This window comes from Cricetulus griseus, unplaced genomic scaffold (genome assembly GCF_003668045.3).
Source record: "Cricetulus griseus strain 17A/GY unplaced genomic scaffold, alternate assembly CriGri-PICRH-1.0 unplaced_scaffold_5, whole genome shotgun sequence".
Taxonomy (NCBI): Eukaryota; Metazoa; Chordata; class Mammalia; order Rodentia; family Cricetidae; genus Cricetulus; species Cricetulus griseus.
Window position 1 is genome coordinate 111,911 of NW_023277252.1, and position 18,108 is coordinate 130,018.

The window sequence follows — 18,108 nt, forward strand, 5'->3', positions numbered from 1 at the left end:
GATAACCTCAGGAGCAATTCATCAGATATTTAGGAGTGGACTAAGATTGGTATGCAGAACTCCGTATACACTGGGGAGAATTCAGACCTTAATTATTTCTACTATAGTTTGAGTGATTATATCCTATGAACATGTAAGCTCCAGAACATACCATGTCTATACTAAGCTGTTTCTACAATGGTAAATGGTGATCAAAAGTAAATCTTGTCACTCAAAATGATATATCTTCTTTGCATTCATTCAAGCCCTAGTTCTACACTGTTTCCTATTCTTTATGAAATCATCATCTAAGTTATTTATAAATTTGAGAACCTAGCCCCAGGAATTTACATCCAAACTCTGAGAAGAATGTAAAGATTTCGCTCATGCCTTCAGTGGATTTGTCAGAAAAAGACGTTCTCTTTACATTAAAGAAGAATTCAAATATGACAAGAATTACCCTGGTTCATGCTGGTCCTGGTCTTCTGACAGCCTAGCCTCTAAGGCCTCAGACATGGAGGATCTCTCTGTGTTTATCTTATCATAAATATGCTGCATCTCATCAGACAGCTCTGTCTTTAGTGTATTGGACACAGAGCCAAGCTTATCATCCAATTTCTGTTCCACTTGCTGCACAATTGTGGTCTGACCTAATCGAAAACCTGTTATTTCCTGCAAGTAGGTGGTGAGGTTATCCTTATCCCTATTCCTGAGTCCTCTGGCTAGTAATACTATTTGTACCAGCAAGCTAACTGTCATTATGGCATATAGGCCAGTAATTGGCACATTAACATCCTCCTCAAACTGTGAATTTACATAATAACCAAAAATATTACCAATTTTAGCAAATGATAAATATTCCGCCATAATTTTACCTGATTTCTTCTCCAGATGCAATAAATATATTTGACCAGCAGGTAGAACAGGCGTTCAGTTATTCCGAGGCGTTTGGCAGCAGTAGTTCAGCGGTGGAGAGAGGTCACAAAAGTGGCTACCCTTATCTTAGGTTATATGGCCTTGTGCCCACAACCACTGAAACAGATTCGGCTTTCCCGCAGGCCAGGGGAAGCCTCTGCTGAAAGCCGAGGCCTACCTGGACTCTAGGCAGCTAGAAACTGTCTCTGATTTGGGTGGATGGTTCTGAGCAGCTCAGCGGCAGCGGGTCTGCTTCTAGCCGGGAGTACATGTAGAGAGAGGGCTCTTTCGGGGCCTAGGCCACGGGTGCGATGGAACCCACAGCCTGTCCCAAATTGGGTGTAGGTTTCCAATATCCCACTTCTGACACCAGATATAGTGGGAAATTACCAATATGGAGTCAGGTAGAAATATAAGGGTATTTAATAGGGAAAAGCCTTACTTACAGAGCAATCTAGCCATCGGGCAAGGCAGCAGCCTGTCTGCACGCCACAAAAAGAAACCGATAGCGCAAACGCAGTCACACTACATCACTCTGACCATGCCCTCATAAGCGTGGTCAGGCACACCTGTAGCCAGCCCCTAAGAAGTCTTGGCTACAGCTTCCCCTACAGGGGGCATTGGCCAATTGAGGGGGACCTGAGTAAGCTGGGGTGCTGCCATGTCCTGAAGTAGCTGGTAGCTCCATCACAGTCCAGTCTGTATGAAGTTCGCTGTCACCTGTTAGAACTGGTGAAATGTTAGCAGCATAGAAGATGAGGTTAAGAAAAAATGTTTCTTATGTTCTGGTATTGGAGTGGAGGAATGTAAGTTTTGGGAAGGGTTCCTGAGGGGTGCCAAGATGAAGAAATAGAGTCTGGAACCAGGGAATGGTTGAATACTATTTATTTGGTGTGAATTTGACCTGTATGGATTTGTACAATTCAGCTCCATGGAATATACATGAACTCTTTGGGTTTGTGAGAAACATAAATTTAAGATCCATTAGCAGGCTATTTGAATTAGAAGTGATTTGGCAGAAATCATTAGTGTATTGAAACTGGCAGATATCATTAGGACAACTAAAAGCACCTAAATTTTGACCTTCAGTCATTTTATAGTGTTATATGCTGCTTGGTACTCTGTCAAAGTTGGATCAGTAGCTTATTAGAACTTTATGGACTAGTGTTACAACTATGAACAGCAGCAGAATGAAATAGAGGAGTCTGGACCATGTTTCATTCTTTGGAATGCAATGTTAAAATCCTTGTTCCTGAAATATGTTCTGTTTTAAGCTTGCAATGTTACTAGTTGTCAAAGCATCAGAGTTCTTGAGAAGGATAAAATTTTGCCTACATCAATGATGAGAGAGTGAGAAAGACCCATTGGCTGGCCTCGGTGTTGTGTGTCCACCATGGAGGTCCTCCATGGCTGTTAAGGGCAACAGCTATAAGGACATATGCCTCCTGTTGATAGCATAGGACTTGTGGATCAGAGAGCAACTTTAGGAAGACTCACATTCAGTTGGCCCAAGCAGCAGAAGGAAATTAGTTTCCACTTTCCTCTTGTCCAGGATGTGAAGAGTCCATTGCAGCAGTTGAGGTGAAAGGCAGGGTTGCTGTGGAGATTCTTCATTGCCCACCAATATTCTTGGAGAGAATTGGGTGGGTCAGCAGGTGACCATTTTCTGTGATGGAAAGCTTTTTAATAAAACATTTTAAATGCTATAACTTCTAGATCTCTGAAACTTGAAGGGCTGTCTGTCTATTTTGTGTATTTCAGCAGACAAAAGTTGCCTTCAATGACTTACCTTAGCATATTAGTGACTACAGATTAGTGTCAGATCTGTCTGGGAAGCTGGATGTCAGATGAGAGAGACCGAGTAGCGAATTATCACTCAGGGTCCTCCAGCCTGATCGTCACCACTTTTAACTCAGTAGGATAGAGTTACAATTCTAAAGAACAAATAATTAGAGAAAATCCCCTTTGATAAAGGAATCTTTACCTGTAGAAACTGCTTGGAGGATGGACAGCTTGGTATAAAAATTTTGATATTTTGAGATAGACATTTATGACTTTAAATGTTTATCATCATTTAAGATACATCCCAGTTAAATTTAAATTGCATAGAAACTTAGCTCTAATTTTAAAACAGAAGCTTCATGTACAAAAATATCTACGTGTACAAGATCTAATATACCAAAATGTGTGAGTGAAACACCAAGAAGCCCTGAACCTTCCCAAAAATGTGCAAGAAACTTAGGGTAGTCTCCATTTAGGAAATTTCAGGATATGGAATATACCTAGGTGGACAGCAATCATCTGAAATAGTATAATGACGCATTTACTTACATGTGTACTAGACTAAAGCCATATTATGTTACTCTGGGACAGCAGAAGTAAAAATAGTTAAAGCCAGAGAGAGACTTGTGCCTTCCGCCTCACACCAGGAAGATATATTTTGAGGTCATAAAAGTGGGTGTGGTTGGTCTAGAATTTAAAGATGCAATATGTTGTGACAGACAGATGATAAGTATTTCCTGGCGAATTTGACAGAATTTTCTCATTCTCCAAATGATCCTATGACAAAAAGTTTAGGCATTTCCAAGCAACAGGAACTGTCAATCATCATGTGGTAATTAATCTCACTAAATATCGTCTATGACGGGCCTGCTCCAAATCTTTTATTAAGAGAGTTTCTCTTCCATAAGAAATAAAACCCTATTGTGTATTGACTATTTAGTACTGTACCCAACTTTTAAATTGACTTATTTGGTGTTATGGTTACTACTTTTTTCAGTTCTGTTTATATTTTAAAGATCAGCACTTGGTTTTGGTGAAGAGTTTTTCCCATTCTGTGAGCTGTTTTTTTGTGTTGTTGACTATGTCTTTTGCCTTATATTGTCATATCAGTTTCAGGAGGCCCCAATACTGAAATTTTGATCTGAGCATTTGTGCAACTGTTATGTTCGGGAAGTCGACTGCAGTGCAAAATTTTAAAATTCTATGTTCCAATTACACGGATATGAGGATCAGTGTGGCTGGATTTACATCGAAGTCATTGATAAATTGGGACTTTATATTGGTCAATAGAAGAGACTAAAATTGCTAAAAAACTTTTAAGTATTTGATAAACATCCATAGCCATCAGGGAAAAGTGTATCATAACAACTCAGAGATATCATCTTACAACTGCCAGGATGGCTACAGTGAAAACACTGTGGAAAATTTATGCTGGAAACGATGTTTAGAAAGGGGAATGCTTCTCTGTTGATGCTGGGAGTGAAAAGTCATACAACCATTTTGGCAATCAGTGTGGAAGTTTCTCTGAAAATTGGATATCAGTTTTATATGGACATCACCATTTAGCTATTCCTCTCTTTGGCATGTACCCAAAGCATGTATGTTCATACAACTTGCACATCTATAGAGCTATGTTCATAACAACACTATTTGTAATAGCTAAAACCTGGAAACAACCAAGATGTCCCTCAAATAAAGAATGGATAAATGAATTGGAGTAGTACTCATTGGAAAAAGCAATGAAACCAATGGATGGAACTAGAATAAACCATCATAAATAAGGTAACCCTTATACAGAAAGACAAACATGTACTCAGTAATGTCTGAATATTAGACATAGAGCAAATGATAACTAGTCTATAATACAGAACTCCAGAGAACGCAGGAACAAGTAGCAATCTAAAAGATGCAAATATGCTTCCTCAGAGGAGGGGAAAGGCACAATATCTCCAGAATATTTAGGTAAATGGGGAAGGAGGTGGTAGGTAAGTGAAAGAAGACTGGAGAAGATGAAGGGATAGGAGAACATGAGGGATCAGACAGATATATTAGAGGGAAGAATAGATAAGAACTAAATATGAGATACTTTTTAGAGGCATAAATTGTAGGTACATAGAGAAATATGGCACTAGTCAAATGTCCAGTAATCCACAAGAAAAATCCCAACTATCAATCTCAGCAATATTGGAGAGGCTAACTTAAATGCACTTCACCTATAATGTGATACCATCATAGAGCCTTCATCCCGTAGTTGATGGAAGCAGAAGAATGCACACAAAGCTAAAGAATTAACTGAACTCCAGGAAATTAGTGTCAGAAAGGGAGAAAGATGATCAAATGGGTCAATACCAGGCTGGAGAAACCCAGAGAAACAGCTGACCTGACCAACTCGGAGCTCATCCACCCCATTCTGACAAATGGGGAACCATCATAGTACCATAAATTTTCTCATGTCCATTTCATTGATTTTTTTCCATTGGAAAAGTATTTCACTAACTATTATTATGAGGTATTAACCGACTTTAATGTTGAGTTTTATTTCATGTTTGCAGAATTAGAAGAGATCCTCTTTTCATATACAATCTCTTAGCCTGTGTCTTTTTATAAATATATTATGTCCACTGATGTTAAGAGATACTAATATCCTGTGATTGTTAATTCTTTTTATTTCTTTTTTATCAATTTATTTTTATATTCCAATTACATTCCTCCTCCTATCCTGCTGCTACCCATAATTTCCCCCTATATGTCATTTTCTACTATGAACTAGTTAGGCCTCCCCTAGTTAATACCCTAAGTCTGGTTTATTATATATTTGACAAAGGACCAAGTAACCACTCTAGCCACTGTTACCCTTGTTGAGGGTTGATCAAGCTATCTCTCCATATAGAATGAGCTCCAAAAGTCAGTTTGTGCATTATAGTTAGAATTTGGCCCCACTGCCAGTGACCATATATGGTGTGACAATCACCATTATTACCTGAATTCAGGAAGTGGAGTTCAGTCCTATGTGGGTTCCCTTCTTTTTGAACCAAAGCTTCATCTCACTGGCACGGGTCAGATGATTCGGTGGGTTCCCTCATCAAGGTCTTCATTCCATTCTTTCATAATATTTCTCCTTTATCACTTTGTATTTACTCCAGGATCTTACCAAAATAGTTATTGTTGGATTTCTGCATCTGCTTAATCTGTTTCTACAAGAGGTTTGTAGCATGTCCAGGTTTGTTGATTGTAGGCTATGTATCTTTTGCTTTATTTATTCTGTCTATTTATGAGTGAGTGCATGCTATATTTTTTTTTGTTTCTTGGATACCTCACTTACGATGGTTTTTTAGTTATGTGCATTTGCCTATGAATTTTCAACCTCCTTTTTTCTTATTGCTGGGTAGTACTCTATTAGGTAAATGAACCATATATTTTTAAAAATCCATTCAACAGTTGATGGGCATTAAATTTGTTTCCAAGTTCTTGTAGTACAAATAATTCTGCTATGAACATAGATGTGCAAACGATATTGTGGTATAATTGAGCACCCTTTGGGTAAATGTTTTCACATGTGTGTGTGGTTTCAGGAAGCTGTATAAGTAAACTTTGAGATAAAAGAAGCAAAAAATCCTTACATATTACAGATAAGGAGAAGGCAAAGAAAGTTGTAATTGAGGCCAAGATGTTCTTGGATTCTGTTACTTTGTTTGTATTGTGTCATAGTTTAATATCATCATTTTTGCCTTGCAAACACAGTGGGATTCCTTCTCTCCATAATACAGGAACAATAAGTAGAGAACCTTTGAGAATCACAGAATTCGTAGGATAATGTACTATCCTAAAATGTGTCCTATACAGCTTTTGATATTCACAAGTTGAGAGGTGACTCCACTCAGGCCATGGGCAAGGCCATAAACAATAGCCTTGGATCTGGCACAATTACTTTCAACTACAAATAACATCACTGAATCCAGTTTGAGAAAAAGTTATGTAAAGGCTTTCATAGGTTGTTAACCTCCCTTTTTTCTCTATTTTTATATTTAAATTACAAACAATATTGTTTCACATGTCAATTCCAGTTCCCTCTGCCTCTCCTCCTCCCTTGCCTGCCACTAACACACTACCTATCCCATATCCTTTCTTCTCCACAGGGAGAGTGAAGTCTTCCCTGCGGGTCTTCAGAGTCTGTAATACCATTTTGGGGTAGGCCCTAGGTTCTCACCCATGTGTCTAGTCTTAGGAGTATTCCTTCATGTGAAATGGCTCCCAAATTCCATACCTATGCTAGGGATAAGTACTGATCTACTACAAGACTCTCCATATATTTATGAAGCCTCTTCAGTGATGCCCACAATGCTTGGGTTTGGATAACTTCCATGCTGGATTCCCAGTCATGTTTCTCGGGCCCAAGAGCTTCCCCTTGTTCATGTCAGATGTTTCTGCAGGTTTCATCAGCGTGGTCTTGACTGCTTTGCTCATCACTCCTCCTTCTCTGAAACCTGATTGCAGTTCAGTTCCTTGTTTAGCTGTGAGTATCTACTTCTATTTCTATCAGCTGCTAGATATACACAAACTCATATACTGATTTTCAACATAGAGCAAATGGTCACCAGCCTAAAATCCACAACACTAAAGAAGTTAAGCAACAAGGAGGACACTAAGGAATATCTTCTTTCTTAAGAAGGAAAATTGGAGTAATAAATCAAGCCCCAGAAATAGCTATCAAGGTTTGAGTTTTCCATTATTGCATCCATTCTTTAAGACTTTAAGCTATTTTTCTTCCTGGATTAAGATTCTTGCAGGTCAAAACTTAGAAAGTCTCGCATTCATAGTTTTCTATATTACAGAGCCTATGCTTTTCAGATATTCTCTGATCATAGGAAGAATAGTGGGTAGCACATGGACATCTAATACTTTAAGATAAGGTTTTAACCATGCACAAAACCTAAGTCTAAATGGGTAAAAGTCCTCAACATAAATCACGCCACACTGAACAGTGTAGAAAAGAAAGCAGAAGATACCCTTGAACAAACTGGTACAGGAGACAGCTTCCTGAACATAACTCCAGTAGCACAGACATGGAGATGTACAATTAGCAAATGGGACCTCTTGAAACTGAAAAGATTCAGTAAGGGAAAGGACACATCCAATAAGAGAAAACAATAGCCCACACAATGGGAAATTATCTTCACCAACCCCACGTCTGTCAGAGGGCTGATGTTTTGTAACTATTGTGGTTTCCTATGTTCCTGAGTATTTGGTCAATTTTAGAGAAGTTTCCATGTGTTAATGAAAAGAAGGTATATTCTTTTGTGTTTGGATGGAATATTCTAGTGATGTCTGTTAATCCTAGTTGGGTCATAACTTCTGTTACTTCCTTTGTTTCTTTGTTAAATTTCTGTCTGAAGGGAGAGTGGTGTGTTGTAGTCTCCCACTTTGTGTGTTTTTATTTGCAAATTGAGTTTTAATAATGTTTCTTTTACTTACGATGATGCCTTTATACTTGGGGCATTGATGTTCAGAATTGAACATCATCCATCTTTGGGATGGATATTACTGTGATGTATCTGCAATGACTTTCTTCTTCTCTTTTAATTGATTTTACTTTGAAGTCTAATTTTTTAGAAACTAGGATAGCAACCCAAGTTTGTTTCCCGGTTTCCTTTGATTGGAATGGAGAATGAGAAGGGGAGATGTGGAGGGGTTAAGAGTTGATGGGTGAGGAGGACATGAGCAAGGAGATTGAGGTGGGAGAAGAATAGAGGAGAGCAAGATAACAGATACCATAGTGAAGGGAGACATTATAGGTTTACAGAGAAATCAGACACTAGGGAAATGTGTGGAGATCTACAAAGATGACACCAACTAACAATCTAAGCAACAGAGGAGATGTTACCTTAAATACCCTCCACTCATAATAAGATTGATCCCTTACTTATATGCCAACCTAGATTCTTCATCCAGCAGATGATGGAAATAGACCAAGACACCCACACCTAAACCCTGAACTAACCTGTAATCAAGTTTCAGAGGACGAGCAGTGATGATCAAAGTGGACCATACCAGGCTGCTGAAACCTACAGTTACAGCTGACTTGAACAAGGGGAAGCTCTATGTCCCCACACTGTTTGCTGGTAAGAAGAATGGACTGATCCAGAAGGCACTAATATGTGTGACAGTGAGGAAGCCTCATAAATCTAGATAGTACATATCCCTAGCTTCAGAATGGACTTTGGGGGTCCATTTCACATGGAGGGACACTCCCTCAGCCTAAACAATGGGGGAGTGAATAGGCCCTATCACAAAACCTATGACAGTCTCTGAAGAACCTACATGGAAGACCTCACACTCCTTTTGGAGCAGAAATATCATCAAAGAGGTATGGTATTAGTGGGTGTCAGGATATGAGGGGAGGGACAGGGATCTAGGATTGACATGTAAAACAATTTTGTTTCTAATTTAAATACAAAATGGAAGAAAAAGTCTAAAAAGTGCAACAATTAAAGTAACAAAATATATGAGTGCATCACCATGAAGCATTAAATCTTCAAACAAAAGAACAAGCAAATTGGGACAATTTCCATTTTTGGATCCACAGCATATGTGATACATCTAAGTGGTCATCATTAAACTGGAATAGTATAATGTTGCATATACTTACATGTGTACTGGACTAAGCTGTAGTAGGTTACTGAGGGGCTGCACAAGTAAAATACTTAAATCCTGAAATAAATATGTGCCTTTTGACTAAGTTCAGGAGGATATATTGTAAGGTCATGAATGGGTGTGGTTGGATTATATTTGAAGATGTAATAGATTGTGACAGACAGATCATAAGTGTTTCCAGGCAACTGTGACAGAAATCTTTCTTCCCATATCATAGCCCCAGAAACAACGAGTAACTGAAATGAAGTTTTGCACTTGGGTATTTTAATATCCTAAGACATGTGCCATTGTACAACTTTTAAGAACACCTTACAATGGAGTTGATTCTTCAAATGAGACCATGTCAAAATTTCAAGCGTTTCCAAGCACCTGGAACTGTTAACCAACATGAGGGAACTTAATTTCAGTAAATATAGCCCTTGAATAATATGCTGCAATTCTTTTATTACTAGATTTATTCTTCCATTAGAAGGAAAACCCTATTGTGTATTCTCTATTTAGTTTTGTATCCTATATTTTAATTTGATTATTTGGATTTAGTGACTAGTTTATTCAGTTCTTTGTATATTTTAGAAATCAGCCCTTGGCTAGATGTGGGGATGGTTAAGATTTTTTTTCCATTGTGGGATGCTGTCTTGTCTTGTTGACTATGAATTTTGCCTTAGAGAATCTTCCTAATTTTAGGAGGCCCCATTACTTATTGTCAATCTGAGTGTCTGTGCTACTGATAAGTTGAGTGTGTAGTCTGCTGTACATATTCATTAATAGCTACAGGCTCTAAACTAGGTTGCTGAGACAGAGACAGAGAGAAAGAGACAGTGAGAGTAAGAGACAGACAGACAAAGACTGAGACAGAGAGATAGAGACAAAGAGAGACAGACAGACCAAGGCTCATCTCAGGCAGAGACTAGTCCAGACCAGGTAGAGCTGCACAGGCTTCAAAGACAAAGACAGAGAGAAAGAGACACTGAGTGATAGTGAGAGACAATGTGATACAGAGACAAAGTGATATACAGACAGACCAAGGCACCTTATAGGCCAAGAGTAGTAGAGTATCACATGGAGACAGAGACAGAGACAGAGACAGAGACCAAGAATCAGCATCAGGGCAGGCCCAGTGCAGAGCAGGTAGAGTTGCAAGATCTCACCCAGGATCCGGAGACAGTGACAGTGAGAGAGAGACACACAGAGACAGAGACAGGGAGATATAGACAGAGAATGAGAGAGACTGACAGACAGGCCAAGTCACAGTGTAGGCTGAAATCAGTGAAGACCAGGTACAGCTCTGCAGGCTCTCTCCCTGTCATTGTACATAGCATCATAGTTTTTGAGAGAGAGAGGGAGGAAATTTGACCCAAGTCATTGATGAGAAATGGAGACAGACTCACTAGCCACAGGCCACAGGCATAGCTGCCAACAAGGCAAGCTGAGAGCTGTCCAGAACAGACCATGTACAGCTTGCAGGATCCCAACTAGGTTGAAGAGACAGAGTCAGAAACATAGAAGGAGAGCCTGAGAGAGAGTGATAGACAGACAGAGATTCAGACAGAAAGACAGACCAGACCAGACCAGACCAGGTACAGCTTCAGGCTCTAACCCTGGCTACAGAGACAGAGACAGACAGAGAGACAGTGACAGAGAAGGACAAAGAGATACAGACTGAGAGAGAGTGATAGAGACAGAGATTCAGACAGACCAAGACTCAGTTCAGGCAGAGAAAATTCCAGACCAGAAACAGTTGCAGGTTTTCACAAAGATTATGGGGACAAAGACAGAGATACTGAGAGACAGTGAGAGACAATGAGATATAGACTGAGATAGAATAACAGAGACAGAGACAGACAGACCAAGGCTCAGTGTAGTAAGCAGGCCCATTGCAGAGTTTTGCAGACTCCCACTTAGGATCAGAGACAGTGACAGTGAAAGAGTGAGACAGAGACAGAGACTGAGACAGTGAGAGATAGAGAGTTAGAGAGAGTCAGAAAGACAAACAGACAGACAGAGAGACAGAACAAGACTCGTTGTATGCTGAGACCACTACAGACCAGGTACAACTCTGCAGGATCCCACCCCACTCATGGAGGATGCCTCTCTACTTAATGACTCTGTCTGGCTGCTGAGGTCATCTCATACAACAAGTAGCTGCAGTGCAATGATCCCTCACTCTAGTATAAGAAATAGAATTTAAACCTTGCTGGAGGAAGATATCCAAGGAAAACTCAACTTGATTTTTTATTTGTGAGTCTTTTATTTTCTAAGTCCATTGTTGTACTTCTTATGGAAGATGACATTCATCAACAACAGACTTTGAACAGTATTTTCATGGAACAGTAATCAGAAGGATCCCATAAACATAAAATCATTTTCCCATGGGCAAGGCCCAGGGTGGCTCAGTACAGACAATCACAGAAATCGGAGTCAGCCTGAACTCGAATCCAAGATTTGAAAACAATATACCTGAACAGTGGATGTCACACAAGGACCTGTAAAGCAGTGGGAATTAAGCACTGAAAGATTAAAGCAGAAATACAACTATGACTCAGCAAATGCAGTGGTGGATCTCATCTTTATGTAACATTCCTACTTGAAGGGGTATCTCACCAGTGGGTCTGTCTGAGAAAAATATCTCCTCAGTCACTGTTTCACCCAAGCATTGGTGGGAAGAGATCTCACAGAGATAACCTCCCTGGTTTTCAAGACTCCACTAATATTCCTTGGTTTCCATGGAAGTGGAAGCACAATATGGTGACAGAACACTGAGCAATGGAACAGAAACGATGGAGAGCCCATAACAGTAATGTTAATTACAGGGCAGGAGTGTGCGAGTGGGGAAGACAGGGGAAGAGACAAAGAAGGTAAGAGCAAGGCAGGAGAGCAGAGAGCACAGAGGAAGGGGAAGGTAAGAGAAAGTGAGAGACAGAATGAGAGAAAGAGATCATGAGTAGGCCAGGGTCTATCTTGTAAAGGGGTCCTTTACATCTGGCTGCAGACTTACTGGGGAAGGAAAACTGCCTGGGCTGAGCAGAGTACCGCCTGAGTGCATCCTTCCATGTGACAAGGGCAGGCAAGCATGATGCCTGAACCATTCATTCCCACCTTCACTGATTATTAAAAGGTGGGGTGTTAGACTTGGCAGCTTAGGGAATGAGGACCTATAGTTCTGGACACTGCTAACTGCTGATGTGAGGGGCGTTAAACATCATTGGGAATGAACATCTTTGTGGGTAACCATCGTTGTTGCTGTCACAACTGGCAGTATTTGCTGACTCTGCCTCAGTTCAGGCTGTATGACAAGCACTGCATCTTCTTACACCTAGCAAGATATCAGCAGTGTAGAATGAATAGGTTAAGTTTAGAGATCAATGTTTCCTCTGTCCTGGAATTGGAGGGGAGGATGGTAAAGGGAGGTGGGTTGTTCCAGAGTGTTCATGCCATAAGGATGAGAATAGGGAGATTGGCGCCATGCAATAGCTGAATCCTATTTGTCAGTACTGAATCTTGGGAACTGTTTGAATTGGTCCTGTTTGAATTGGTCCGATTAGGCTACCTTGAACTTACAATAATCCTTTGGGTTTGAGAAAAACATAAACTTTTGACATATTAGCAACCTGATTATGGTAGAAGCCACTGGGCTGTAAGCATCCATGTATTTGAAAGTGGAGGATATCTTCAGGCCAATGGAATGCACCACATTTTTGCCACTGTGCAGTGGGTTAGGATGTTGCACAGTACTCTGTCAGAATCAGAAATGTAACTTACTTGAAATTTATGGACTCATTGGGAGACTGTGACCACTACCAGGCTGAGAAAGAGAGAAATTGAGGACATGTTTCATCCTCTTTGGAAGGCTAACCTTAAGATCCCCATTTCTCATATCAGCTCCCCAATCAAGGTGGTGTAGCTCCCTCTATGTCCTTGTCCATAGCATCAGAGATTATAAGGGAGAAGGAAACATATTGACCCAAGTCAATGATGAGAAGAGGAGAGAGACTGGATAAACACAGTTCACTAGCACAGCTGCCCAAAAGGCAGGCTGAGACCTGTCCAGACGAGACCAGCTTCAAATGCAGGACCAAGTGCTTCTTGAAGAGACAGAGACATTGACAGAGACAGAGAGACAGTGAAAGACAGGGAGGTACAATTTGAGAAGAGAGAAGGAGACTGAATAAGTCAGACTGACCAAGACTCAGTTTGGTATAGACATGTTCAGATCAGGTACAGGTGCAGGTTTTCACCTAGGCTGCAGAGTCAAAGAGATAGAGACTGATAGACAGTGAGAGATATTGATATATAGACAGAGACACAGACACAGAGACAGAGACAGAGACAGAGACAGAGACAGACACAATTGTAAAAGGCATGGTGTAGGCTGAGATCAGTGCAAACTAGGTAGCTCTGCAGGGTCACAACCCACTCATGAAAGATGCCTTCCTTGCCTTATGAACTCTGTCCTGCTGCTGATATCATCACATGAAACCAAGATGCTGATGTCCAATGATTGCTCAGTCTAGTCTAATAAATGGAAGGTAAACCCTGCTTGAGGAAGTTTACCATGGAAAATGCACCGTTAGTTGGGTAAAGTGAGTCATTTCATTTTATAATTCCATTGTTGTCTTTTTAGGAAAGATTACATTCATCCACAGAAAGTCTCTGAACAGTTTTTCCACAGAAATAATAACCCAGAAGGATGCAGTTAACTTAAGATGTATTTCCCATGGACAATGCCGATGGAGCCTTGGTATGGAAGAACTCATCACTTAGAATCAGCCTGAATTGGTGGCCAATGACAGAACAAATTTGCCCCAAAAGTCCAGGCAGCACAATGTCCCGAGAAAGAGTGGAAAGAACCTGCTGAAGGCTTAAAAATGGAACCACACTAGTGAATCAGCTTATTTGGGGGTGGATCTCATCCTTGTGAAACATTCATCGGTGAAGTGGTGTCTCACAGGTATTTGTATGTCTGAGTAAAAACTACCCTGGGTTTCCCACTCACCCCAGCATGTTTGGGAGAGAGTTCAAAGAGATAGCTTCCATGGTTTTCACGGCTCCAATGTTGGTCTTTTGTTTACATGGAAATGGAATACTCACTATGGAAATGGAACCATGACCAATGGAACATGAACCATAAAGAGTCCATTAACCATACAGTATCAGACCTGGCATGAGAGGTAGAGTGGGAGAGAAAGGAGAAGACACAAAGAATTTAAGAGCCTGAGCAGAGATCAGAGAGAAAACAGAAGGTTAGTTAGAAAGATACAGAGAGAGAGATAGAGAGAGACAGAGAGAGAGACAGAGAGAGAGAGAGAGAGAGAGAGAGAGAGAGAGAGAGAGAGAAAGAGAGCTTGATTGCCCAGGGTCTGCCTTTACAACTGCCTGAAGACTTACGACCCATGGGAACTGCATAAAGTAACCAGTGTAACACCTGAATACATCATACGTGGTGACCAGGAGCAGACAAGTCTGATGCCTAGACCCCATTACAACCTTCACTGAATATTAAATGGTGGGATGTTAGACATGTCAGTCTATTGTATAAGGACCTCAAAACCGAGAGTCTCCTTCCTGCTGAATTGGTGTATGTTGAGCATCTTTGGAGTTGAACATTTTTCTGTGTAAATCATGTTTTGTGCTGCTATATCCTGCAGTATTTGCTGGATCTGACCTATCTGGGCTGTGTGACACTATCTGGATCTTCTTAGAATTGGCATGTAGTCAGCAGTTTAGAATGAATAGGTTAAGTTTAGAAACAAAGATTTCTAACTCCTGGAATTGGATGGGAGGATTCTAAGGGGAGGTGTTTTATCCAGAGTGTTCACGCCATGAGAACAAATAACGGGGACTAGCACCATGTAAGAGCTGAATCCTATTTATCTGTAGTGAATCTTGGGAACTGTTTTAATCTGTCTGATTAGGTTCCCTTAAACATAAAAGAATCCTTTAGGTTTGTGAAAAACATAAACTTTAGACACATTGGCAGCCTAATTATGGTAGCAGCCACTTGCCTCGGGTCATCCATGTATTTTGAAATTGGAAGATATCTTCAGGCCAATGGATTGCACATCAAATTTGCCAGTGTGCAATGGGTTAGCATGTTCTTCAGTACTCTGTTGGAATCGGAATTGTAAATTACAGCAAATTTACCGACTCAAGGGGAGACTATGATCACTACCAGGATAACAAAGGGAAATCAGGGACATGTTTCATTCTCGTTGGAAGGCCAACATTGCAATCCCCATATCTGGAATCAGCTCCCTGTGAACTCAGGCATAGTATGTGTGGGAAGAGAACTCACAGAGAGATCCTCCATCATTTTCATGGCTCCAATCTTGGTCTTTTGTTTACATGGAAGGGGAATACTTGCTGTATAGATTGAACCCTGACCAATGGAACATGAACCATAGAGAGTCCATTAACCTTAGTGTTTCAGACAGGGTGGAAGAGGGCTAGAAGGAGAGAAAGGAGAAGAGACAAAAAATGTAAGAGCCTGAGCAGAGAGCAGAGAGAAAACTGAATGTGAGTGAGACACACACACACACACACACACAGAGAGAGAGAGAGAGAGAGAGAGAGAGAGAGAGAGAGAGAGGGTGGGGGAAGAGGGAGAGAGAGGGAGAGGGAGAGAGAGAGAGAGAGAGAGAGAGGGGCAGAGACAGAGACAGAGACAGAGACAGAGACAGAGACAGAGCATGATTGGCCAGGGTTTGTCTTTACAAATGCCTGCAGATTTAGGACCCAAGGGACCCTGCCTAGAGTGACTAGAGTAACTCCTTAATGCATCATGCCATGTGACCAGGGACAGACCAACCTGATGCCTAAACCTTAAACCAACCTTCACTGAATATTAATTGGTATAGTGTTTGACATGCCAAGTTAGGGTATAAGGACCTTAAATCCTAGACTTTTCTTCCTGCTTATGTGGGACAGGGTGTTTTGCATCAATGGGGTTGTACATCTTTATGTGCAAACCATGTTTTGTGCTCCAATATCCTGCAGTATTTGCTAGCTCTGCCCCAATCCGGGCTTGTGACACTATCTGGATCTTCTTAGAACTGGCAAGTAGTCAGCTGTTTAGAATGAATAGGTTAAGTTTAGAAACCAATGTTTCTTCTGCCCTGGAATTCGAGGGGAGGATTGTAAGTGGTGGTGGGTTGTTCCAGAGTGTTCATGCCATGAAGACCCAAATTCAGAGACTGGACCATGGAATAGCTGAATCCTATTTATCTGTAGTGAATCTTGGGAATTGTTTGAATCAGTTCGTTTAGGCTCCCTTGATTTTATAAGAATCCTTTAGGTTTGTGAAAAAGATAAACTTTAGACACACGAGCAGCCTATTTATGATAGAAGTCACTGGTCTTTGAGCATCCATGTATTTTGAAAGTGACGAATATCGCCAGGCCAATGGAATGAACCTCAAATTTGTCACTGTGTCATGGATAACCATGTCGTTTGGTTCACTGTTGGAATCTGATTTGTAACTTACAGCAAATTAATCAACTCAAGGGGAGTCTGCGACCACTAGCAGGATGACAAAGAGAGAAATCGGGAAGATGTTTCATTATCTATGTAATTCCAACCTTACAATTGCCATTTCTGAAATTAGCTCCCAGTCACTGCTGGCATAGTTCCCTTGCTGTCCTTGTCCATCACATCACAGATTTTGAGAGACTAGGAAAAATGGTGACTCAAGTCAATGATGAGAAGAATAGAGAGACTCGATAAACTCAGTTCGCATGTACAGCTACCCACAAGGCAGGCTGAGACCAGTCCAGACAAGACCAGGTGCAGCTGCAGGATCCAATCCTGGTTTAAGTAAAACAGACAGACACAGAGACAGAGACAGAGACAGAGACAGAGACAGAGACAGAAAGATGGCAACAGGGAAAGACAGGGAGGTACAATTTGAGAAGAGAAATAGAGACAGAATAAGTCAGACTTACCAAGCATCAGTTCAGGCGTAGACCTGTCCAAACCAGGTACAATTTCAGGTTTTCACCTAGGCTGCAAGTCAAAAACAGAGATACTGAGAGACAGGGAGACACAATGAAATATAAACAGAGACACAGACACAGAGACAGAGACATACATAGTCGGACCAAGGCTCGGTGTAGGGAGAGAGCAGTGAAGACTATGTACAGCTCTGCAGGCTCACAACATACACATTAAGTATGCCTTCTGAACCTAATGAAATCTGTCCTGCTGCTGATATCATCTCATGCTACTAAGTTGTTGAAGCCCATTGATCCTCCACTCTAGTCAAATAAATGGAATATAACTCGGCTTGAGGAAATTAACCATGGAAATCTAATCTTTAGTTGGGTAATGTGAGGTTTTTCATTTTATAATTCTCTTGTTTTCCTTCTTAGGAAAGATTACATTTAGTCACAAAATGTCTTTGAACAGTTTTTCCACAGAAAATATAAGAAGAAGAATCCTGTAAACATATGATGTATTTCCCATGGACAAGGCCGATGTTGCCTTGGTAAGGAAGAACTCAGCACTTAGAACCAGCCTGAATTGGTTGCCAAGGACAGAACATAAAATGCCCCAAAAGTCCAGGTGACACGAGGTCCCAAGAAAGAGTGGGAAGAAACTGCTCAATCCTTAAAATGGAAACACATTAAAGACTCAGCTTATGTGGTGTTGCATCTCATCCTTGTGAAACATTCATAGGGGAAGTGGTGTCTCACAGGTTGGTATGTCTGAAAATAAGATATTCAGAGTGTCCCACTCACCCCAGCATGGGTGGGCAGAGAGCTCACAGAGAGAGCCTCCGTGGTTTTC